At 41.2% G+C, this 27,597-nt stretch overlaps 1 long non-coding RNA gene across 1 annotated transcript in view; it reads right to left on the reverse strand.

Annotated features, from left to right (window-relative positions):
• The window catches only part of LOC308533395, a 496,213-nt gene extending 470,672 nt beyond the window's left edge, over nucleotides 1–25,541 (reverse strand). Inside the window, exon 1 of the long non-coding RNA XR_013997085.1 lies at nucleotides 25,241–25,541. This is a non-coding gene — a long non-coding RNA (uncharacterized lncRNA). The remainder of the gene's footprint in view (nucleotides 1–25,240) is intronic.
• Nucleotides 25,542–27,597: the final 2,056 nt, after the last annotated feature.

A 27,597-nucleotide genomic window follows, 5' to 3' on the forward strand; every position in this document is an offset into this window, starting at 1 on the left:
CAAACAAGCCAGGGCTAAGATTCACCATTTTATAACTTACAGGAAGAAGTCAAAATATCAACATTAACTAGAGTTGGAAGAAATTGATTCCAACTTTCCTGGATGACTAAGAGTCCCAGACCTCAGTGGATGAAGTAACTCCAGATGTGATGGAAATGGCAAGAGAACTATAATCAGAGGTGGAACCTGAAGAAGTGATGAGATTGTTGTATTCTTATAAAACTTTAACAGATGAGGAGCTGCTTCTTATGGATGAGCAAAGAAAGGGATTTCTTGATATGAAATCTATTCCTGGTGAAGATGCTATGAAGATTGCTAAAATGGCAGCAACAGATTTAGACTAGTACATAAACTTATTTGATAAAGCAGTGGCAGGGTTTGAGAAAACTGACTCCAATTTTTAAAGTTCTCCTGTGAGTAAGATGCTATGGAACAGCATCATATGCTACAGAAAAATCCTTTGTGAAAAGAAGGAATTGATGTGCCAAACATCACTTTTGTCTTATGTTAAGAAACTGCCACAGCCAACCCAGCCTTCAGCAATCACCACCTTCATTAGTCAGCAGGCATCAACATCAAGGCAAGACTCTTTATCAGCAACAATAGTATGACTTGCTGAAGGCTCAGATGTTGCTTAGCATTTCTGGCAAAAGAATGTTTTTAATTAAAGTATGTACACATTTTTTAGACACAGTACTATCTCATACTTAATAGACTGTTGTAGGGAGGAAACATAAGTTTTTTATGTATTGGGAAACCAAAAAATTCATATGACTCACTTTATTGAAATATTCTTTTTAATGTGGTGGTCTGGAACCAAACCCACACTATGTCTGATGTTGTCTGTATACCCAGAATTGTACTAAGTTTGTAGTATACAGGTAAGGGCAAAAGGAGGTTTACAGTTGTAAGTACATAAAACACAGAGTTTATTCTTGTATCATTATTTATTAATTATGGTAATATTTTCCACACAAACAACTGTAAAACTACTTTTGCCCCACCCTGTACCATAGTGATCAACAGATATGATCCTAGTTCTTAGCAGCCTAAAGTCTTCATTGTGAACACAGTCCTCCTCCTTCCTGTGCCTCCCAGGCCTCCCAACCCAGAGCCGGTGTCAAAAAGAAAAGCAGACACGTGAGCAGCACGCTCTTGTCCAAGGAGCATCAGCCCCGTGAGCAGCCTGCCTCAGACCTAAGAGCAGCAGCCTCATGTGGCTGCCCCTGTCCAAGGAGCAGCAGCTGTGTGAGCGGCCTGCTTCCCTGTCCGAGGAGCAGCAACCACGGGAGCAGTCCAACCTGCCTGAGGAGCAACAGCCGCACGTCTACCTACGTCTGAGGAGCAGCAGCGCTGTGCAGCCCGCCCCCATCCGAGGAGCAGCAGCTGCGCACACGCTGCACTAGTCCGAGGAGCAGCAGCTGCACAAGCATCTTGCCCTCATCCAAGCAGCAGCAGCCGAATGAGCAGCCTGCCCGATCCGAGGAATAGCAGCTGTGTGAGCAGCCCACCCCCATCTGAGGAGCAACAGTTCTGCGAGCAGTCCATCCCCATTTGAGGAGAAGCAGCAGCCCACCCGGGTCAGAGGAGCAGCAGCCACATGAGCAGACTACCCACGTCTGAGGAGCGGCAGCCCTGCGCAGCACACACTGGTCTGAGGAGCAGAGCCACAACAGCCTGCACCTATCCCACGAGCAGCAGCCGGGTGAGTGGCCCGTCCCCATCCAAGGAGGAGCAGCCACGCGTGCAGCTCACTCCCATCCAAAGAGCAGCAGCCGCGCAAGCTGCCCACCCCCGTCTGAGGAGCAGCAGTCTTGCAATCAACCTGTCCAAGTCCATGGAGCAGTAGCTCCACAAGCAGCCCACCACATCAGAGGAACTACAGCAATGTGCAGCCAGCCCCCATTCAAGGAACAGCAGCCACGTGAGAGGTCCACCCCAGTTCAAGGAGTAGCAGCTGCGTGTGTAGCCCACCCCCACCCAAGGAACAGCAGCCTCGTTATCAGCACACCCTCTGTCTGAGGAACAGCAGCTGTGTGTGAAGCCTCCCCCCAACAGCCAGAGGAGCCACCACAGCTGTGAACAGCACCCACCAGAGGAGCTGCTGCCAACTGAGGAGCAGCTGCTACCACAACTGCCCAAGAAGCAACCACAGCCCGAGGAGCCACTGTCGTTCAAGGTGCAGCCCCTGAACGACTTAATGTCTAGATATGTCGGTGAGATCAAACATGGGTAGACAAAGAAACCCTCAAAGGAAAGAAAAGGAGGACTCGCCAGAAAAGCTGCTAAGTGAAACAGAGGCATGCAACATGACTGAAAAAGAATTCAGATTAAGGGTCCTAGAGTGCATAAACCAGATGGAGGAAAAAATCAACAACTTATGCAAGAATCAAGAAGAAACAGATGAAAAAATCAACAACTTATGTAAGAATCAAAAAGAAATGGATGAAAAAAATCAATAACTTATGAAGGAACCAAGAAGAAATGAAGAGTGATATAGCTGCAATAAAAAACACCATTGAAAGTTTCAACAGTAGACTAGGAGAAGCAGAGGACCGAATTAGCGAATTAGAAGACAGGGAAGCAAAACACACAAACTGAACTGCAATTGGAGAAAAAATTAAAAGACAGGAGGAGAGCCTAAGGGAGCTATGGGACAACATGAAACAAAACAACATACGAATAATAGGGGTGCCAGAACAACAGAAAGAGGAACAAGGGTTAGAAAAACCTATTTGAGGAAATAATATCAGAAAACTTCCCTGAGGTGGGGAAGAAAAAAGTCACACAAGCACAGAGAGTCCCAAACAAGGTGAACCCTAAAAGACCCACACCAAGACACATCATAATTACCAAGGCAAATGTTCAGGACAAAGAGAGAATCTTACAAACTGCAAGAGAGAGATGGAAAGTTACATACAAGGGATCTCCCATTAGATTATCAAATGATTTCTCAACAGAAACACATCAGGCCAGAAAAGAATGGATGGAAATTTACAAAGTGATGCATGCCCATGCAAATTTACAAAGGACTGAATCCAAGAATACTCTATCCAGCAAGGCTATCATTCAAAATTGAAGGGAAAATAAGAAGCTTAACAGACAAAAAAAGGCTAAGGGAGTTTATCACCACCAAGCCAGCAATGCAAGAAATGCTAAAGGGACTGGTATAAAAAGAAGAAATAAAAAGCTAAGAAAGAAAACAGACACAAAAAATAGAAATGGCTACAAACAAGTACTTTTCAATAATAACTTTAAACGTAAATGGACTAAATACTCCAATCAAAAGACATCGAGTGGCTGAATGGATAAAAAAAACATGACCCATATATTTGCTGTCTACAAGAGACCCACCTCAGAATAAGGGACTCAAACAGACTGAAAGTGAAGGGATGGAAAAATATCTTTCAGGCAAATGGAAATGAAAAAAAAGCTGAGGTAGCAATACTTATATCAGACAAAATAGACCTCAAAGTGAAGGCAATAACAAGAGATAAGGAAGGCCACTTCATAATACTAAAGGTATCAATACAACAAGAGGATATAACCCTGATAAACATATATTCACCCAATGCAGGAGCACCCAAATACATAAAAAAACTCCTGGAAGATATTAAGGGAGAGATCAACAACAATACAATCATAGTAGGGGACTTTAATACACCACTGACATCACTGAATAAATCCTCTAGACAAAAATATCGGCAAAGAAACAGAAATCCTAAATGACTCACTAGATCAGATGGACTTAATTGACATATTCAGAACATTTCACCCCAAAGCCACAGAATATAGGTTCTTCTCAAGTGCTCATGGGACATTTTCAAAAATAGACCACATATTGGGTCACAAACAAAGTCTCCCCAAATTCAAAAAGATTTAAATCATACCAAGCATCTTCTGAGACCAAAATGGCATAATATTAGAAATACACTACAATAAAAACAACCCAAAATACTCAAACACTTGGAAGCTGAATAGCATGTTATTAAATATTGATTGGGTTATCAATGAGATCAAAGAAGAAATTAAAAACATCCTGGAAACTAATGACAATGAAAACACAACAATCCAAAACCTATGGGACACAATGAAAGCAGTCCTGTGAGGGAAGTTTATAGCTCTACAGGCCTATCTCAAAAAACAAGAAAAATTGTAGTTAATCATCTAACTCTACATCTCAAAAAATTAGAAAGAGAGCAACAAGAAAACCCCACAGTGAGCAGAAGGAAGGAGATAATAAAGATTAGAGCAGAAATAAATGACATAGAGACCAAAAAAACAATACAGAAAATCAATGAAACCAAGAGCTGGTTCTTTGAAAGGATAAACAAGATTGATGAACCTCTAGCCAGGCTCACCAAGAAGCAAAGAGAAAGGACCCAAATAAACAAAATCAGAAATGATAAAGTCGAAATAACAACAGACTCCACAGAAATACAAATGATTGTTAAAAAATACTATGGACAACTCTACTCCAACAAACTAGACAACCTGGAGGAAATGAACATATTCCTAGAAAAATACAACATTCCAAAACTCAATCAGGAAGACTCTAAAAATCTCAATAGGCCAATAACTATGGAAGAAATTGAAGCAGTCATCAAAAAGCTTCCAGCAAACAAAAGCCCAGGACCAGACGGCTTCACAGGGGAGTTTTACCAAACATTCAAGGAAGAACTAAAACCTATCCTCCTCAGACTACTACAAAAAATTCAAGAGGAAGGAACACTTCCAAGCTCATTCTATGAAGCCAGCATCACCCTAATACCAAAACCAGGTAAAGACAACACAATGAAAGAGAATTACAGGCCAATATCCCTCATGAACATAGATGCCAAAATCCTCAACAAAATCTTAGCAAATCGGATCCAGCAGTACATTAGAAAGATCATAAACCATGACCAAGTAGGATTTATCCCAGGGATGCAAGGATGGTACAATATCCACAAATCAATAAATGTGATACATCACATAAATAAATTGAAAGAAAAAAACTACATAGTCATATCAATTGATGCAGAAAAAGCATTTGACAAAATCCAACACCCATTTTTGATAAAACCTCTCAGCAAGGTGGGAATAGAAGGATCATACCTCAACATAGTAAAAGCCATATATGACAAACCCACAGCCAACATCGTACTCAATGGACAAAAACTAACACCATTTCCCCTAAGAACAGGAACAAGACAGGGATGCCCACTCTCACCACTCCTGTTTGACATAGTACTGGAAGTATTAGCCATTGCAATTAGACAAGAAGAAAAAATAAAAGGCATCCAAATTGGAAAAGAAGTAAAACTGTCCTTATTTGCAGGTGACATGATATTATACATAAAAAACCCTAAAGACCCCATCAAAAAACTATTAGACTTAATAAATGAATTTGGCAATGTAGCAGGATACAAAATTAACGCCAAGAAATCTATGGCATTTCTATACACCAATAGTAAACTTACAGAAAGGGAGACTAAAAAAAAATCCCATTTACCATCGCACCAAAAAAATTAAGATACCTAGGAATAAACTTAACTAAAGAGGTAAAAGACCTCTACTCAGAAAACTACAGGGCATTGAAAAAAGAGATAGAGGAAGACATAAACAGATAGGAAAACATACCATGTTCTTGGATTGGTAGAATCAACATCATTAAAATGTCCATACTACCCAAAGCAATCTATAAATTCAATGCACTTCCCATTAAAATACCAAAGGCATATTTCACAGACCTAGAACGAACTCTCCAAAAATTCATCTGGAATAAAAAAAGACCCCGAATAGCTGCAGCGATCCTGAGAAAGAACAAAGTAGGTGGGATCTCAATACCAGATATCAAGCTGTATTACAAAGCCACTGTTCTCAAAACTGCCTGGTACTGGCACAAGAACAGACATATAGATCAATGGAATAGAATAGAGAGCCCAGAAATCAACCCAAACCAATATGCTCAATTAATATTTGACAAAGAAGGCAAGAACATACCATGGAGTCAAGATAGTCTGTTCAATAAATGGTGTTGGGAAAATTGGAGAGATACATGCAAAAAAAAATGAAACTAGACCACCAACTTACACGATACACAAAAATAAACTCAAAATGGATAAAGGACTTAAATATACGACAGGAAACCATAAAAATACTAGAAGAATCCAAAGGCAACAAAATCTCAGACATATGCCGAAGCAATTTCTTCACTGATACAGCACCTAGGGCATTGGAAACTAAAAAGAAAATAAACAAATGGGACTACATCAAAATAAAAAGCTCTGCACAGCAAAAGAAACCATCAACAAAACAAAAAAGCCCACTGCATGGGAGAACATATTTGCCAATGTTATCACTGATAAAGGTTTAATCTCCAACATTTATAGGGAACACATACAACTTAACAAAAGGAAGATAAACAATCCAATCAAAAAATGGGCAAAGGACCTAAATAGACACCTTTCAAAAGAGGACATTCAGAAAGCCAAGAGACATATGAAAACATGCTCAAAGTCACTAATCATTCGAGAAATGCAAATCAAAACAACAATGAGGTACCATCTCACACCTGTCAGAATGGCTATCATCAACAAATCAACAAATGACAAGTGCTGGAGAGGATGTGGAGAAAAAGGAACACTCGTGTACTGCTGGTGGGAATGCAGACTGGTTCAGCCACTATGGAATACAGTACAGAGTTTCCTCAAAAAACTAAAAATGGAACTCCCATTTGACCCCATGATCCCACTTCTAGGACTATATCCCAAGAAAACAGAAACACCAATCAGAAAGGATATATGCACCCCTCTGTTCATAGCAGCACAATTCACCATAGCTAAGATCTGGAAACAGCCTAAGTGCCCATCAGTAGATGAATGGATTAGAAAACTGTGGTACATCTACACGATGGAATACTATGCTGCTGTAAAAAAAGAAGGAATTCTTACCATTTGCAACAGCATGAATGGAACTGGAGAGCATTATGCTAAGTGAAATAAGCCAGTCAATGAAGCAAAAATACCACATGATCTCACTCATTTATGGATAATAAAGACCATTATAAACTTATGAACAAAAATAGATACAGAGGCAGAGCAGCCTCAAACAGACTGTCAAACTTCAGCGGGAAGGCCGGGGAGGGTTGGGGGGGGGGGGGTGGGAGGGGAGGGTAAGAGATCAACTGAAGGACTTGTATGCATGCATATAAGCATAACCAATGGACATAAGACACTGTGGGGTAGGGGAGGCCAAGGGATTGTCAAGGGTGGGGAAAAAAGGAGACATATGTAATACTCTTTATAATACTATAAGCAATAAAACAATTAATAAATAAATAAATAAATAAATAAATAAATAAATAAAGTCTTCATTGTAAACGTGTAAAGGCTAGAAATCTTTATGACCTCAAATTTAAGGATAAACTAATCACTCTCGCTTATCAGTTAGGAAACTAAGATACAACAAATTAGTGTAAGAACCATAACTTGAAGCCAGGTTTCTGGGTTACTAGCCCAGACTTTTTAGACTAAATTATCCCAAATCACTATAGCATTACACCAAGCTTGAAGGACATGCTAAGTGGGGGAGAAAAAGTGTTGTTTTCCTTATTTGAAGATACCTGTTTTTACAATCATATCTTTACAGTCTTCTCCCAACCTCTGCTTTCCCCTATAGGCCATTTCACTTGGCAAAGACAGGGTGAACTGATTTCCATATTCTCCTTTTCAATTCTTATCCTACAGTGAAAAATTACCATCCAAGACGGGATAAAAACAGAACATAAGAAACACTAGGTAAGAATCTCACATATTCCTGGCATTCTCTTTATTCCTCCATAATGCTAACATAGTATCTTTTACAGAGTAGGTAATTAATAAAAGTTAAGTTTTTTTTAAATGTCCTTTTAGTAATAGAGTAATCTGTAAATTGAAAAAAAATTAAATGCTTAAAACAGTTTATGAAAATTTACAGTAATAGACTTTTAACCTTTACACTAAAAAATTATTTTTGTGACTTTTAGGTTTCATAAATATTTAAGGCCCATATGGTGTATATGCAATATGTGTTTCTGAATCACCAGTGTTGGAATTAATATATCAGTGTAGCACATGCTGACATTTCTACAGTTGCGGGTACATACTGCGCCTGACTTTTTCCACCATAGGGCAGCTGCTGAGAAGCAATGGCAAACCAACTAGACATGTTCTACACTATATCCTAAACCAGAGAAAACAATTTGAAAACTAAACTCTGATCTCTGGAAGAAGAGACTGCCTCATTTAACTCTCTTTCTGTGGGAGGCAGAACATCTTCACAAATGATGTGATCTTTTGTTTAAGAGAGCTGGACCTGACTGAGTGAGGCCAGATCTCTGCAAAGGCTGCTAGCTAAATAGCAGGACAGCCCAGTCTTCCCACAGGGACCCCCAAACAAAAGGTGATTAAATAAGCCTCAAGGTAAGTAGAAGGAGTCACAGCCTCTTTCCTGTATTTGGCCTTGAGCGGGCTCTGTTGCCTATACACACCCCACCCTTTGTACAGACACATACATTCATGCACCTCATGGTTGATCCTCTCACCTACCAGAGACACACAGAATTCTCTCCAAGCACCGCTGGAGAAGGTAGAGCTCCAGTAGCTCCCCCCGTGCTTTATCTGTAGATGTAGACGCCACAACAAAACACACTTGTGCAAAGAAAGCCATCATTATAAGTTTGATGTCCCAGGAGCTAGGCAACTGTTTACATTGGATCATTTTAATATTAGTTGAAAGAGAAGGATGTAGTTGAGTCTATAGTTTGAGAGCCTTTTTCTGGTTGGGTAGATTATACTTCTAGCTCTAGAATATCACTGTGAAAGAACAAGGGCACAGCATCCTCATCCTTGTTCTTGGTAGGTAACTTCATTCTTGGGCTGGAGAAAATCGCATCGTTCAAAATCTCTCAGACATCCCCTGCTCAATGACGTTTTCCTTAAAGCCACCAGGAAGAATTAATTCTTCTGTAACTGTGTTAGTACATAGCACTTTTCTGTGTGTTTCTATTCAAATTGTCATGACTGTTTTTATATTTCCAAAGTGCCTTCTATGTATGTATAGATACTCTATAACTCACTGTTCTGTCTGTGATTTCTCTGCTTACACATTTGTCTCCTCCCCTTCCCCCTCCCTTCACAAGGCAGTCTTGTTGGGACAGGGACAGAGACTGTAGCCAATTTATCTTGGAATCTGCCAGTTACTCAGCAATCCCTCCAAGAGACTAAATGTTGTCACTGCCCTTGGGTTGGAAGGCCAGTCAATTAGACCTTGGCCTTTGCCTTGTCTACCTGACTTCTGCTAACTAGCCCTAGATCAAACTTCAGTATTTGTTGCCTTTGTTTCTTCCTCCTATGGTTTTTGGAGGAAAATACCTTTTTGCTTCCAGTTATAGAGTGGAACTATAACCACTTTGTAAGCATCACCCCTCAGATCGATCATGATTGGTATAAGTTTCCTAACTTGGGCCACATTCTCCTGATCAAAGTATTCTGTGTTCTTTGTACCATTTCTGTCTTATTTCCTTTGGCCACTGCACCAGGGTCTGTTTCCAAGCCTGCTTTTAGGATCTGCCCTCTAGGATACTCTCCTTTTTAGTTCCTGTCTTCTTCTAGCTCCTTAATAAACCCCGGGACTCAATGGAGCTATAATCCATCCTCACGTCTCACCTTTCACCTTCTTTTTTATTATTTTTCAGCTCTAAGAGTCAATGAGTAAGTCACAACTTTATCACACCTATTCTCTCACAAAAGCACCTGCCCTCACCTCCATGAGAACTTTCTCCTAACTTTACAATAGACCCATTCATTACATTATAATGCAGAATTGCATGTCAGAGAAAAAAGACCTCTACTGCTTCCGTTACACATTTTCTTTTCTTTTTTATATATATATATTTTATTGATATTTTACAGAGAGGAAGGGAGAGAGATAGAGAGTTAGAAACATCGATGAGAGAGAAACATCGATCAGCTGCCTCCTGCACATCTCCTACTAAGGATATGCCCGCAACCCAGGTTCATGCCCTTGACCGGAATCGAACCCGGGACCTTTCAGTCGGCAGGCCGACGCTCTATCCACTGAGCCAAACCGGTTTCGGCAGCGTTACACATTTTCAAATACTTTATATTATACATTGACAATTCCATCATTCTTCCTAGATCCTTACTGTGGTAGAAGCAGGGACTTTAGGGTCAAAGAAGTCTGAGTGGAACTCCAGCATTGTCAACTTGCTTAAGTTATTTACCATCCCTGCACCTTCATTTACTCATCAGTAATTTGCGAGTAAAAAACACCCAACTATCATATTATTTTGAAAGTTTAAGATTATATGACACATGGTAGGCACTCAATAAATGGTTAACTATTCGTAGTCAAGAGAAAAAACTTCTACTTAATGAATGGGGAATAGTCAATTTGTGTCCACAGAAAGTCTAAATGAAAAAAAAAAATGACTTTCAAAATCAGTTCCATCATAATGTCCTCCAAACCTAAAATTCTATGCATTCTCTGTCTAAATTTGATATGCTTTCTTTCCCATTTTTCATAAAAATCACCTGCATATGAAGAGATAATTTGGGCCAATTTATTAAAAAAACAGGAAGCCTAGAATGAACGATTTACTAGAACTATCTGCATTTCCCAACCCTGCATACTGCTCTGTCTCTGTAAACAGTGGTGTTGCCATTGTTCCTCCTAGAGTAAAGATTTAACTGCTACATAAATATGGCAGAGTCCAATGGAAGCTATTTAATTAATTCAGAAAATAGATTGCTTTTGAGTCAAATCTCCACCATCCTGATAAGAGACAGCCTGAAAGTATAGCCACAGATTTGCTGCAAGCTCACAGTGCTTGCTACCAGGCTATGGACATAAAGAAAACACCATTGATTTTATAAATCAATAAAATGAATACTGTGAGTCAATAAAATTAGAATGGTGACAAAGGTCATGTTCTGGTTCTCCAACTTTTTGTTTGATTCTGCCATGTTCAAGCACTCACACTCAATAGCTGCCATGAATAGCACTGAAGGAAAGATGACTGAAGAGATCCCCTATCAAAGAAAGGGCTGTGGCAACCTTGAGTCTTTTGGGGTGCACTCCAAGAGAAAGGATTCCAAAAATAGTATCCCTTAAAGTGTACCTATTCTAAGTGTTTTATAATTCACACCTACTCCCTGCCCACCTCTCATAATATATTTCTTGTATAAAGTTGGCCCTAGACAGATACTTTAAAAAACACTCCCCTAGCAAGAGCTTCTCATCCAGTCATTTATTCACTCACTCATCAATATTCATTAAGAGCTTTCTATGGGCCAGATACTAAGCTGTGGATACAATGAAGTATAAGAAAGACAGTGCCCTTGTCCTCCAATAGGGGCAACAAACTCTTACAATAGAGTGCGAGGATTCAGTGAGGTCAAAGGCTCACAGATGAAATATCTGCAAAAGCCTCCTAACATTTCCACTGAAACCTGAGGAATGAACAGACAGTAGCCAAGTGAAAAGGAAGAGTTGAGAGATGAGGCTGGAAGTAAGCAGACACCAGGATTTTTGAACTCATCTCAAGGTGTTGAAACTCTATAATAAATGTAATGGGGAGACCCTGGATGATTGGAATGGGGGATAATGTAGTAAGAATATTGTTTTTTGTTGTTGTTGTATTTCCTGATTTTCCCATCATATACATATATATTGATTTTACAATAAGAAAGATAGTAACAATTATATTTAAGTTTTAATTCACTGAGCTAAGAGAAGTACAACATAATAGCAAGAAAGTAAGGGCAAGTCAGAAATGAGATTTGCAATTTTTAAAAACTGTGTATTGTTATAGTCTTACTAGAGATAGATGATAAATTTTGCTCTAAATGTATTAGAAACCAGTCAAGAGGGAAAATCTATTAGTTTCATAATACACAAGGTTCACAAATAGGAAAGCCTAGAATGGCTAAAAAGGAATGAGTGCGGAGAAAAGGAAAAAACTAGAAGAGGTCGGAGGTAGGCAGACCTTGTAGGGATTCTGGATTTTATTTCGAGTGTGATAGAAAGCTTTGTGTGGGTTTGAGCAGTGGAGCCCTGCAATTTGATTTACATTTTAATAGCTCACTGGCAGCTCTGTGGAGGATGGGCTATGATTGGAGAATAGGCCAGTCAAGAATAGAAATAAGGATACCAGTATCAAAACTATTGCAGTAGATCAAGAGAGAAATTTTGGTGGCTCAGTGTAAGAGGATAGTGCGAAAGATAGAGAAAAGTGACCAGATTTAGGAAATACTTTGAATAGAGAACTAATAGGGTTTGTGGGTGGGTGGATGGGTGGATGGATGGGTGGGTGGGTGGGTGGGTGGATGGATGGATGGATGGATGGATGGATGGATGGATGGATGGATGGATGGATGGACATGAGGTAAGAAAGAAAAGACTTCAGGTGAATGAATGTATGTGCCATACCGAGAGGAGGAAATTGGGAGGATTTGACAAAGGGTAAGCTTCAAAGAGGGTAGAAACTCAAGGCCTCTGTGTTGGACATATTAAATTTGAGATGCCTTTTGCACATCTGTGTGTGAAAAGAGGCTCATTAACAAAAACAAGTCCATATTTCATGGAATGTGAAGAAATTTGGTAAGAAAATTAAAGAAATACCTTGATGCTAAAAAACCTTTGGCTCTCTCTGCTAAGTGTAAAAGGCTCCTGAACACCGTCGCCATTAACTTTATTTGCTAGAGCATGGCAATTATCAGTCCCCAGATTCTGGTTTTACAAATCTGAGAAGCTTCTGCAGAGCCTCTAAGAAAGCTCCTTCTCCACTCATTTTCATTCAGATCATTCTGAAAATGTTTCCTCCTGCCTTGCTTCCTGCAGCCTCCTGTATCATCTTGGACTCATCACTGAGAACATTTTCCTTTGGGTCTAGAAATTCATCTTTGACTCTCAGGATAAACTTGGCCCTAAGATTTTAGTTCTTACTATCAGACAGGAGAATTAAGCCTTCCATAATTAATCCTGAAATAGTTATCTCTGGGCCCTGCTCAAGTGTCACCTGGCAAAAGAAGTTGCCTATCAGAAATTCTAAGGTGATGAACCAAGCCCTTTTCATGGATCAAAATTGTAGGGTTGGGTTTTTCATGAGAATCAAACAAGATAATGGATTAGAAAAGCAATTTTAATGAACTCTGATGTTACTCTCCACTGTGGCAGACATTCAATGCTAATTAATAATAATGATAATAATAACAGCTACTACAATGAGAATCTACTCTATGCCAGGCACTACACCAGATGCTTTGGACATGTCATAATACTGAATGATTGGAAGCAGTTCTAAATCCTAAGAATTATCTCTATGTATAGAAAAGGAGATTAAGGTTCAGAGTGGCTAAGAAATTCACTCAAGCTCACACAACTAATAGATGATGGAATCATCATTAGAAACTAGCTCTTTCTTACTCTACGGCTTATGCTTTGAGATCCCAAACTGTTTCCATCAAACTGGTTGGCTCTATATTGCTCTAAATATAGCAGCTAGAGAAAAAAGTTTATTGACTTACAAATCGAGACAAGCATGAGGCTTTGAAAAGCTGAAATTCTCAATGAGATATAACTATAAAACTGGCTTAACAACATAAAACCTTTGAGAGAAATATTTGTGGGGCAGAAAAAATAGAAACTTAAAAATCAAAATTGTATCTAGCCTTTTGTTGGTGGCCAAGATGATAGTCACAGAAAGAAAGAGGTGTCTCCTCAAACAAACACAGGAAACAGCTCAGGCTCCCCAAATTCTTTATTCCTTCAACAATTATTAATAATGTGCCAATGACTGATATCATTCAAAGATGTTTCACTCTAGGAAGTTCACAAATCAATAGGAGAAAAAATAATAAAATATATTTGCGAAGAAGTCTGTATCAAAGTATGCACAAACCAGAGGATGGGGCAGCAAACTCCTCCTGGAACAGAGATGGCAAAGAGGCAATGTCCCATGTAGGAGGTCAAAAAATACTGATATTGGTCAATTTGAGCATTAGAAAACAATCTGACAGCAAGAAAAGACAATAGATTAGAAAAGGGTGAGAAAGCAGAACAGTGAGAAGGCTATCATAATATTCCACAAGAGGTGGTAAATGTCTGAACTAAAACAATTATCCCATGGATAGAGAGGGGAAATGGATTCTTGAGATATTTACATGGGGAAAATTTTTTAAACCCCACTTCCTGCCTAATATTCAGAGAAGGAAAAGAACCATGGATAATGAGAAAGATTCTGGGTTGAACATTGGTGTTGGTTATAGCATTCAAGATGCAATTTATACATTCAATGCCTTAGTTTCAGTTTTCTATGATATTTAGCCCTGCTTTCTTCTAATGCAAATCCATTTGCCTTTATTGAATTTTTTTTCAAATGACATCTTGAGGGAGGCTGCAAACAAGTCCAGCAGAAAAGACTTTTCCTAAGAAGAATAGCCAATAATACTTTAATGTCAAAACTCCAGTAAGATTTAGATGTGTTTCCTGGATGATTGCTTAAATGAGGTATCATATGCAAACTGCAAATAAAGTCCCTAGCATATTAGAGGTACTCAATAAATGTTAACTATTTTGCCATTAAGGCTTAGTCATCAACATTGATCACAGGCTTTCTCTAGATGGTTAATTAATCATCAAGTATTTCTAGCAACATGCACTTATTGAATATGTGCACAGCTCTCTGCAGGCAAAATACTCCCTACCACGTAGTTTGTCTGGAGTTGGTTCTTGGCCCATACCAACACCTTTGCAAAGATAGGGTAAAACAATGAGGAGGGCATCAGCCTAGGAATCAAGAGATCCAGGTTGCAGGACTAGAAGAGCATGATGTTAATGCACTTATTTTACAGTGAAGGACACAGGCACTGCTCCCTCTTCATTCAACTGGTTAGAAATGGAGCAAGGTCTTAGAAATGGGGGCTGAAGGCTTCGTGGTAGGGTGAGAAAAGGCAATTGGTGGGAAAAGGAGACATATGTAATACTTTCAACAATAAATATTTATTTAAAAAAAAAAAAGAAAAGAAAAAGAAATGGGAGCTCCCAATCCTCATTCGGTGTCTTTTCCATGACACCACGTACAAGTAAAACCCATTTACCCTGGAAGACTACCACGGTGTCTAAGTTATTTTATGCACAGATGATACTATTATAAGTTAATTCCTGCAAACCTGAAACAATCCTATATAATAAAAGACTAATATGCAAATTGACCAAATGGCAGAATGACAGGTCGCTATGATGTACACTGACCACCAGGGGGCAGACGCTCAATGCAGGAGCGGTCCCCTGGTGGTCAGTACACTCCCACAAGGGGAGCGCTGCTCAGCCAGAAGCCGGGCTCACAGCTGGCAAGTGCAGCGGTGATGGCAAGAGCCTCTCCCACCACCACAGCAGCACTAAGGATGTCCGACTGCCGGACTGTGAGAGGGCGCAGGCCGGGCTGAGGGACCCGGCCCCTGTGAGTGCACAAATTTCGTGCACCAAGCCTCTAGTTCCTTATAATTAGCTTAAGCAGGTCAGATCCAACCAGCTCCATGTAAGCCCCCACCTGCTGATTCACCAGCGACTCTGCCATGCCTTCAGACACTGTGTACATATTAGAAACTGAAGATGAGCGCTCGCTTAAACTCATTGTGATTTTTCTGATTTCTACCTAAAAGGCAAAAGAAAGTACATACATAATGCACACACATACACTCAAAAACACATACAAATCTTAAGCCTCATTGGTGAAACCAGTAGAAATTAACATTTTCTACCCAAAGCTCCACTGTGATTTGATTAGCTTGAAACCAGCACTCAGCCATCCAAGAAACTCATCTGTGTTTGTTTGTTTGTTAGTTTGTTTTTAATATATTTTTATTGATTTCAGAGAGGAAGGGAGAGGCAGAAAGAGATAGAAATATCAATGATGAGAGAAAATTATTGATAGGCTGTCTCCTGCACACCCCACTTGGGGATCGAGCCCGCAACCCAGGCATGTGCCCTTGACCGGAATCGATCCTGGGACCCTTCAGTCTGCAGGCTGACGCTCTATCCACTGAGCCAAACCAGCTAGGGCCTCATCTGTGTTTTGAATCTTCCAGGTACACATCTGAACAACCCAAATATTGAGGTACATTATATATAAACACAAAACTTCTGCATCTTTAGTATGTCTGAGTGTGAAGCCTTGAAAACTGAATTTTAAAAAGGGTATTTATTAGCAATGTCCAAACCCATTAATTAACTAATGTTTATAATCTCCTTTGCAAGTAAGCAATTTAATCTTCATTTTTCAGATGGAGAAATTAAAGTCAAAGAGCTATACTGGCTCACCTGAGATTTGATTCCAAATAAAACTCAAGATGTAAAGATTATTGGACTACTATTTTGAGAACTGAACATTAGATTACTATACTGAAAAACAATCAAGTGAGTATGTGCTCTTATTGTTTCTTCTTCTATGTTCCTCATAGTAATTCTCAATCCTTAGTTTTGAGAAATACTGCAAACAGGAATTTATATCCAAAATCCATATATATATATATATATATATATATATAGAGAGAGAGAGAGAGAGAGAGAGAGAGAGAGAGCGCAAATACTTGGTGTGATGCGCATTGTTAATGCCTATCCAAAACCAGTACATTAAATTTTAATGTTCTATCTTTCATGTTTCTATCTTCATTTACTAAGTCATTTTAATCACTAAAATACTTTAATTTTAAAAGTACTACTCTATTTTCTTTTTTTAAAAATATACTTTATTGATTTTTTATAGAGAGGAAGGGAGAGGGATAGAGAGTTAGAAACATCGATGAGAGAGAGAAACATCGATCAGCTACCTCCTGCACACCCCCTACTGGGGATGTGCCCGCAACCCAGGTACATGCCCTTGACCGGAATCGAACCTGGGACCCCTGAGTCCGCAGGCCAACGCTCTATCCACTGAGCCAAACCAGTTAGGGCAGTACTACTCTACTATTATTTTAACCTACAGTTCCTCTGAGTTTTTAGCTCAATAAAAGAAATTCTTGAATTACTTACATTAAGGTATTTTTGTTGTTGTTTATTTTTTTTCAAAAATAGTCTTTGTGCCCTAACCGGTTTGGCTCAGTGGATAGAGCGTCGGCCTGTGGACTGAAGGGTCCCAGGTTCGATTCCGGCCGGGGGCATGTGCCTTGTTTGCGGGCACATCCCCAGTAGGAGGTGTGCAGGAGGCAGCTGATCGATGTTTCTCTCTCATTGATGTTTCTAACTCTCTATCCCTCTCCCTTCCTCTCTGTGAAAAATCAATAAAAAATATTTAAAAAAAAATAGTCTTTGTATGTGAGTAATAGTCATTTAAGTATTTATTATGAAAATCTTGAAAGAAAATTAGTATTTCAATAAGAAACTAGAAGTATTAATTTAACCTGAAGTTAAATGTTTTCTAACTTAGCATTTTTAAATGTTTATGCTTTATATTATTTATCATTTTCAAGGTGTTTTACCAATATTAATTAAATTTTACAGGTCCCATTAGAATCAAGATTATTACTCTCATGATAAGAAAGCTGAAGCAGCCCGGTGGCTGGCATGGCTCAGTGGTTGAGCATCGACCTATGAACCAAGAGGTCACAGTTTGATTCCAGATCAGGGCACATGCCTGGGTTGTGGGCTCGACCCTCCCCCCCCCCCCCCAGTATGGGTGTGCAGGAGGCAGCCAATTAATGATTCTCTCTCATCATTGATGTTTCTATCTCTTTTTCCCTCTCTCTTCCTCTCTGAAATGAATAAAAGTACTTTTAAAAAAAAAAAAAACTGGAGCAGAGAATTACGTTCAATATACTAACAGTATACTCAGAGAAAACTCCATGCAATAGAGGTATATTACTAGCATACTCTTATTTTCCCTTTCTTTGGGAATTAATCACTAAATACCAAACATTTAATAAGTGCAACATAGTGAACTGAGGGCTTGAAAGAGCTAATTCTGCTGCTAAATGATGCCTATCCTGAATAAAGTACTAGCTCAAGCCCTCAGTTTCACACACATGATTTAATTAACTAGATTGTGCATTAGTATGTGAAACAGGATAGAGGGGGAAAGCTTTTTAAAAATAAATATTTAAAAACTGGGTGGGGGGTGAGGAAAAGGAATCATCACATCCTCAAATTAAATTTCTGAATGGAACTCCCATTTGACCCAGTGATCCCACTTCTAGGAATATATCCCAAGAAACTAGAAACACCAATCAGAAAGAATATATGCACCCCTATGTTCATAGCAGCACAATTTACAATAGCTAAGATTTGGAAACAGCCTGAGTGCCTATCAGCAGATGAGTGGATTAGAAGACTGTGGTACATCTATACAATGGAATACTATGCTGCTGTAACAAGGAAGGAACCCCTACCATTTGCAACAGCATGGATGGACCTGGAGAGCATTACGCTAAGCGAAATATGTCAGTCAGAGAAAGATAAATATCACATGATCTCACTCATTTGTGGAATAAAATGAACATAAACTGATGAACAAAAACAGATGTAGAGACAGAGAAGCATTGATCAGATGCTCAAACTTCAGAGGGAAGGTAGGGGAGGGTGGCGGTAAGGAGAGATCAACCAAAGGACTTGTATGCATGCATATAAGCCTAATCAATGGACTTAGACACCAGGGGGGTGAGGGCATGAGTGGGGGATGGGGGAGCAATGGGGGGATAAGGACACATATGTAATACCTTAATAAAGTAAAAAAAATTAAAAAATTAAATTTCTGAAAAGCATCATTGTTAGTGCCTTTACCCAATTTCTCTCTTTCACAGTTTAATGTAACATAAAATACCAAGCCATGTTTTCATATGTATGTAAATAGGTTTGGCCCCAAACCTATCAGTTCACACACCTCTAAATCGCAACCCAAGTCAATATTCTGGTCTGTCCAAGGCATTGTGGATGAACTGAACAGTTTGAGCCAAAGAATAGAGCTTTGGGGTAGGAGTATGCGGGACAGCGTGAGGGCCTGCCCCTCTGACCGAGTATGAAATAACCACAGGGAGGAAAGTAGAGAGAAAGATGAGTCTGGGAAAACACCTGGTGATTAAACACTTAGATTTGTCATAAATGATTAGGAGGGAAATCAATTATGTGAGATATTTCTGATTTGAGAAAAAGAAAATAGATTCTGGAGACAAGCTCATTGGAATTCTAATCAGGATTCCAAAATGTGTTAGCTGTGTGACCCCTGGTCATATTATATAACCCTCCAGAGCTTCAGTTTACTAATCTCTAAAATGAAGAAAAATTAATCCTTGCCTTCAAGGGTTCTGGTGAGAATATATGAAATAATGTGCTGTGAGGGAGCCTGCTAGAACACATGGCGTATAGGAAACCCAACCAGTGTCATGTCTCTTTCCTTCCCATCTTCCCACCATATTAGTTAAAGGTTGGAGGATCCACAGACAACCTCTCTTACAACCCAACAATTCTATCTCCCGGGCAATTCATATTTTGAGTCTCCGTAATCTCTTGATCCATCTATTGATGTACATTACCAAACAAGATACAGTGTAAAGTTGCACAATTATTTCTCCTAGCTTATTTTTCTTGTTTTGATGTTCCGAAAATGTCTTGATAACCATGTTTATGTAAGTACTAGAGGCCCGGTGCATGAAATTCTTGCAAAGATGCGGTCCCTAGACCTGGCTGGTGATCAAAGCACCAGCATCTGCATGGAAGGGCAGGTCCCAGCTGACCTCTGGGCCCTGGGCAGCACCTGGGTCCCCAGACCCCCACACACCTCCCTCCGCCTGAGTCATCGGCCCCACCTGGCTCCCTCAGCACCTGGGAGCCGGGTGGCAGCCCCAACCCCTGCTGCTGCCACTGGTCGCCATCTGCGGGGGTATTGGGCCCAGCTTGCATTTGCCTTGGCCTGGCACCACCCACTCACCTGCTCCACCATCCCTGCTGCAATCCCACTCTTGTTGGGCCGGCAGTGCCTCTACTGCCGCCTGCTGCAAGCACTGCGTCAGCAACGCCCGCCATGTTCTGTGCCACCCCCTGGTAGTCAGTGCATGTCATAGGGAGTGGTCAAACTCCCGGTAGAGGGAACAATTTGCATATTAGGCCTTTATTATATAGGATGGTATGCATTCCAACTTTAAACTAAGGACATTCCCATATCTCAACAACTACTCCTACCAGCATGTCTCCTCTCCCTATCTCTCTATCTTGTTCTCTCTCACCCTCTGCATGCTTACATATACCCACACACATACACACACTGCAGAAGGGGATGGGAACATGATCAAAATAGCACTATCCAGGAATAGCAGCTCATCCCTTTTCTTTCCAAATCCAGAAGAACTTCTAAAATGAAGAGGGTACCTAAAGGTTAGCAATTGTGTTTGGAAGTCCCAAAGATATGCCTCTGATTAGCAAACTTCAGGACACCTTCAGTCCACCCTGGAAGTAAACCACACCTGCAGTTTGGTCTTTCCCAGGCCTTCGGCCAGACCTCTCCACTCCAGGGTGAGGCTTTGTGCAAGTACAGTCGTCTAAGACATTTAGCTTCTTCGAAGAGTGCAGCATTCAGAAGAAAGAAATAGAAAAAAAAATGAGTAAAGACACTTCATTTCAGCCCTTACCTGGCCAATTTTAAAGTATACCTAACAGAACAAATAAACCACTAGCAGGGTATGTATCTATCCACGGGGCTTATTCCACACCACTATAGTCAGAGAGGGAGAGAAGAGAAGGAGGAAGAGGAGGAGGAGGAGAGAAGGAAGAAGAGGTGAAGGGAGAGGACAGGAAAGCTGAATCACAACGCTCATTTTCTTTAAAGCTGTAGGGACCATCGGTATTACTGTTAGCAAACCCAGGTCTGCACCAAAGCGTGAAGCTGGTATTATCCTAGCACTTTGAAGCAACTGTGGCTCTGCTCCTGAGAGCATGGTCCTTCACAAAAAGCCCGAGGAACCTGTCAGGCCAGGCTCAGCAGCCTTTCTGGCCTCGCCCCAGAGGCCCAGTCTCAGTTCCTCCCAGGTTGCCCCAGAATGCCTTGCCCTGGCTAAGCTCTGGGGTGACGTGTAAGTACAACCAAAGCTGCTTGTTTCTAGTCCCCTGGCCCACTTGGGATAACAAGCAGCTGAGGTAGAGTCAGATTTCAGCTGGCTGGTTTTATCAATGGTACCTTTCATCAAGAGAGTATCTACAAAAACTCGTGGGACATTCAGAAACTTCACCGTGGTCTTCAGAAAACTGAAGTTTGATGAAAGCTAATTGCAATGCAGTGTCATTACGTATTTTCCTTCACTTTGGCTAGTGCCTTTTCCCCTCTAGTGTTTTTTCCTTACAAAATATGTTCAAGTAAGTGTTCTCAGGTTTTAATTTTAAATATGGTATCCATGCATCAGCAATGTATGTGTAACTACTGGGAAATAAAACATCATGCACATACATAAAACATAACATTGCAGCAGATCAGCAGGAACTCCAAAGGGCCTGTCTTGACGTGAGACCTGAGTCCTTCTTGGGCCTCTTGATGCCTTTGTCATCGGGTACAGAACAAATGATTTTTATCAGCGCTTAATTTTCATGGGGTCTCTTAGGCATTTTGAGTGGAGAGGCAGGAGAATCACAGAAAAAGAAAAGCTTGAAAAATGGATCGTCTTCCGGTACAGGGAGACTGGTTCAGTAGAGTCTACTGCCCACCCCTCCTCCTCTCCAACCCCACTACCCCCATTAGTAGTCCCACAAAAGCAATAAATCATGTGAGGGGAACTAGAGGAGTTCAAGGACATGGAGCTACATCCTAACCCCTAACAGCACACACACACACAAAAAGCAAACAAAAGTACTTAAGTCCTTTGCCATAACCTCAACACAGCTAGTTTTCCATAGTGCCTTCAGATTTCCTCCTTCTATTAAAGAAATACTTGCGTCAACCTTATTGACTCAGCCTCTGATTGCTAAGGTAAATATCTATCTTATAATTTTATTTCGTAGGCATTTCTAAAACTTAGCTCTCATTTAAAAATTACCATATAGGGAGTGCTGAGTAATTCCTTTTAAACTTAAAATTAAACTGCTACAAAGCAATGAAATTTAAATAGTTCACACACACACACCTTCAAAGCCTTTTGTGAAATTCTCTAGAATACTCTGCTTTGTCACAAATGGTTATAAAAGTGGATAGATTTCTGGGTGGAAAAATGTTGCCTAAGCCAAAATGGACTTGTCAGCATATGTATCAAAATGCAATTAGTTGATGGAAATGTTAAACTAAGAAGAACTGTGGAAATAATTTGGGGGATAAAGTTTCGTTCAGAAGCTTGACTTTCCTTTGTTTTCAAAAAATGAGATGCCATATCATGGTCTATACAGAAATACATCAGGGATGTTTAGATGGGATGCATGTAACCCTAATGAAACTTTTCCATTAAAAATTACCTTTGGTGTACTCATGAAGTATTTAATTCAAAGCATCAAATAAACACATATCGTGTGAGACTCTAGTTTCCTAACTATAACTTTGAATCTCTAGTGAGGTGGAAGTTTATAAATAAGTAAGTACCAGGTTGAGTCTCTCCACAGAAGTCTTAGGAACCAGATTCTTTGGCAACAGGGCGAATCATAGGGGGCAAGTCAAATTTCAATCAGTTCCTTTTCACCTTCTCTCTATCATGAAAAACCACATTGATTTATTTTTAGATAAAAGAAAAAGCAGCATGTATTAAGGCAACATTTGGTAGAGTTTACATTTATACTTCATGATAACCTATTGATACTATACTTTGTCAGATCATGTTGATATAAATTGGAACTGAATTTGACAAATTCTGTCAAGATGGAAAAATTTCTGAATTATATGCATCTGTCAGGAAGGAAAACAAATGCAAAAATGAAAATATGTTTCAAAATAAACTTAACAGATTGTGTATACTTTTCATTTTATAGCCACATAGGCTTTGCTATCTAACCTTCATTTGAATCAAGATGCACAAGTTCTATCAAGATATTTCTTTCCTTCTGTAGTTGAGATTTATTTAAATATGTCATGTTTTTTCAACCTCCAAATGGATTTTTTTAAGGCAAAAAAGTGTTTTTCCATAATATAGATTACTTACCTATAAAGTAGTTTTTATGATGTGCTAAATCTATTATGTAATGTTCAGGTTTTTGTTACAGATGTATTTTCTTTTTTTAAAAAAAAAAATGCAACAATGTATATACAGTACCAAATAAATGTACTTCGGAATAACAATGATTTCATAAAGATATACCAAATTTAATAAGTATTGCTTCCATGGTAAATAATATCAACAAATAACATTTCTCTATTTTAAACATTTGCTGAATATAATGTTTATGTATTCTTCTTTTCCCCTTTGCCAAATGTGAAAGCTATTCCAATTTCCATACAAATTCACTGGTATGTTTAAGGGAATGTCATTACAATGTTACTTATCTAATTTCTTGGAAAAAAAAACACACAGAAAGAAAGAATAGGATTTTGAGTCTATAAATAAGTGTTAAAATGATGTGCTATGTGGTGCTATGTGACATATTATATATAGATAGATAGATATTCAAAGTATTATATATTATGATTAAAGCTTTTTTTTTCAACTATTTGCTTATTCAGTAGAACTCATTCAGGAGATAAATCTGTGAATAATTAGTCCCATTTAGTACATACCTTCAGTTTACAAGTAAAAATACACATACAAATGGAATGTTGTTTCCTTTAAGCAAATTAGAAAGTCAGCAAAAATACTAAAAGGAAAAGCGTGAAATAAAATTGTCATGTCGTACAAATGAATTTGTTGAATGAATATAGTCTGCATATCCACATCTTTAACACTGCTCTGAAACAGTGGTGGTTTCTCTAGCAAATATGTGTTTTAAAGAATAATCCTGAAAAAACAATGCATTTTAGGTGACACGCTGTTTTGTCTTAAACATATTCCTACTCTTTTTCTGAATGACCTTATTTTGCTCGTTTGGGAGACAACTTATAAAAGAATTATTCATTGTTTCCTATGCATAAATTTTAAAAATAATTCACCACACTTAACCAAATTATTTTCAAAGTATATGCAGAAAGAAAAGAATACTTAACTTTCCCCTGCCTACATGTGAGAGCTTGTCAGCATTCGACTCCAAGGCCTTTAATCCCAGGCTTTAAATAATGCAGATAACAGTTGATTACTCCATTGCAAGAACCGTTGAGCTCTGCAAAATCTGAGTAACACAATATTTTCTACATAAAAAGCCAATCTCAAATACTAGACATCTAAGTAAAATAGATCCTGAGACCAAACCATGCAACCCATTTTTGCCTTTAGTACATAAACTCTGGTACATACTGGTGTCGTTTACTACCAAGTAATTCTGCCTCCTTGCCTTCATTACCAAGCCATCTAGTTCTACAGCTTAATTTGCTAAACTCACAGTCCATACATTTTCTGAATTTAAAGGACTCTTTGAGTCATAGCAAGTGAAATGCTTAGTTATGTTACACGGGAATCCAAAAGTGCACACAAACAAAATTTTAAACTTAAAAAGAATACTGCTTTGACATTCACTTCTATTTCTTTAGGAAAATAATTGTTTTATGTCTCTTGACAACCATGATTCAATATCTGCTCCCTCTGTTCACTTGTACACATCAGCCCTTACAAAGGAGCTTTGCTCACTTGGCTAAATTACAACTTGAGTAATGTAAAACAGACAGACTAACCAGGAAATATTGGCTTCCAACCCCAAATCAAAAAGTGACAAAATTTTGCCATCAAAAGTATCTAGCTGAGTCCCAAATGGATGAAATTCATCCATAAAGCTGATGTATATAACACTTCACTTTGATGTATATGAGTATCCATATATGTCTGCGCTTGTATTCATAATTATCATGTAACCAGATAAATGAAAGAAATACAATTAGGTTACAAACATCAAATAAACTGCAAAAAAAAAAAAATGATCAAAGTTCAGCCAAGAACCCACGTTGCAGTGGGATGGAGCATTCTGAATCATTTTCTTCTCTAAAACTATTCATCACATTCTTTACTCTAAATCCCTGTCTAAACATAGGAATAATCAGTCCCTCTTGATTCTAGCAAAGCAAGTTCAGTCGTTTACTACACCCAGAATGAAACATCATGAAGTAGAAAATCTATAGATTGCATTCAGCATCACCAATAAGTATCACTACGGCCCATACCATTTGGAAACCAGTCCTCACATGACTACTGGCCTGACACCTCATCCATCAGCAGGGTGCCCAGAGCAGAGCTGGACAGTCTTCCTTGTGCCATCTCCAGAGTGGAGGCCCAGCTGGGAAACAGGCTTCTCTTCCAATAGCAATTAGATCTTTAAGATCAGGCCTGAGCAATCTGACCTAACGCCATCCTTCCTCGCAACAAAGTCTCCAAAAAAAATCTTCGGAGGAAGCCACCACGGAGAGTGAGGCAACCGAGGAGAAATCCAGGTCTCCGTGGCCTGATTAGAAACTTTGTTGTGTCAAATAAACTTTGGCCACTGGAGGAAAGTATCCTATGGTTGCTCTGGCTTTAGAAAGATTTGTCCAGGGCTCCTCAATCTTCTTTCACCCTTCTCTCTCTCTCTCCCTCTCTCTCTCCCTCTCCTCTTGTTTCAAAAGGGGCCTCTGGTCAGCGCTGATTAATAAGTGTTTTTTGTTGTGAAGTGTTGAATAATAGAGGATGGCCGGTGACCCAGGAAAGACTAAACCTTGCTCTGGTTTATTGTGGCAAGCTGAGAAAGGGGCTTTGGGCCCGGGACCCCAAGCACTGACCCGCACACATCCCGCCGATCGCCTATTCATTCTCACAGCCCCACCGTCGCCCGGGCTCCTATTGTTTGCCAAGCAACAATGGAGATTTCGCAGGGAAAGTAAAGCTCTTTTCACATTCCTCTCTGGTGTTTTGCATTTAGGGAGCCACCGGCCTCCACTTTCCGCCCCCCCCCCCCTTCCCCCGACATTCCTCCCGGCAGTTATAGCGGTTCGTTTGGGGGAGAAACTTGTGTAAGTTTGGCGCTTGTTCGCCGAACACCAGTGTTAGGAGGAGGCCAGCCTGGTGGAAAAGGAGGGCCCCGGAGATTTCTTTCTTTCTTTTTTTTCTTTTTTCAAATGCAGTCAGAGGACAGAAGCTGCCTCTAGGGAGAAAGGGGAAGGGGGAGGGGAGAAGAAACAGAAAAGAAAGCGCTCCCCGGCCGGGGTGGCCCGTGCTCCGGGGACCGCGGGCGCAGAGGCGAGCAGCCGGCCAGCGAGTGGCGGGTCCCGCCCGGCCGCCCGCGAGCGAAGCGCGCCTTCGCTGCTCGTTCCCCATCTCGCCTCTCTTCCCACGCGGGTCTCTGCGTCTCCCCCGGCCCCAGGCCCCGCGGCCATGCCCCGCGCAGCCCAGGGCCAAACAGCCGGGCGGGGTCACGGAGGGAGCGGGGGTCAGGCCCCCGCGGGCCTGGGCCGCATCTACGCTCCGAGGCGCTGGCTCCTGCTCGGCTTCCCTGCACCTGGCCGGGGGCGCTTTTCCCGAATTTTCTGTCGACCCAGGGAGCCGGCTCCCTCGGGCCCGGCTTGGGCGGGGAGGAGGGAGGGTTGCGGGGCCAGGCGGGGTCAGGCCTGGGCTCCTCCGGTCGCCTCGCCTCGGCGGCCCCCGGGGCGGCGCAGTCGGCGGGCACCTCGCCCCGGGACCAGCCGATGGACCCGCAGCCCTCAAGACGTAGCCGCCTCGAGACTGAAGGCCTCGGGTGGCCCCAAACGGGGGCTACCGGCCCGGCGCGTGCAATCGAGGGCCGGGAGGTCAGCGGGTCCGGGAGAAAGGCCGCAGGAGCGGGGGCGCCCGCGGCTCCCCGTGGCCCAGGAGCGGATCGGCCACCTGGGATTCGCGCGGAGGGCGCGGGCCTGCGGGAGGGGGCGCAGCGTGGGGCCATTCAAGGCCGCGCTCGGGGCCTGGCTCGGGGACAGGCGCGGTCCGCACCCTCGCGGCTGCCCGGACCGGCTTGGGCTCCGCACCCCCGCGCGGCCCGCCACGCGCCTCCCCATTCCCCCTGCGCGCGCCACGGCGCGGGGCGAGGGCGAGGGCGCGGCGCAGGCCGTGCGGCCAGGTGCGCGGCGGGAAGCTCGCACTGCGCCCGCCCGCTAGGCCGCCCGCCGCCCCGAGCTCCCCCACGGCTACTTGACAGCTTTGGAGCCTTGAGAGGAAGAGGAGGAGAAGGAGGAGGAGGAAGGGCAGAAGAGGAGGAGGTGGCAGCGCCGGGCGGCGAACTCTGGGCGGCTAAGGGGGAGGAGGGCTCATTGTCCGGTCCCCCCAGTCCAATTGATATGCTAATCTCTTTTCTGATGCCATAACAAAGAACACCTTTGCACTTTTAAAAGACTTTTGTGCCCTGGCTACAGAAGTTTATTATCCACTAATTAGCAACAACTCTGGCAATGAGTTGGGTTACATTTTCATAAGCTCTGAGCCCTGGAGACGAGGTGCGCTGGGCAGGAGGAAGTTTCCGCGTTGGCAAAACCCAAAAAAAACCCCGGGGCTGCAAAGGAGTCTCCCGATCGGGTTC

The sequence above is a fragment of the Myotis nattereri genome (genome assembly GCF_964212035.1).
Source record: "Myotis nattereri genome assembly, chromosome: 17".
NCBI classification, from domain to species: Eukaryota; Metazoa; Chordata; class Mammalia; order Chiroptera; family Vespertilionidae; genus Myotis; species Myotis nattereri.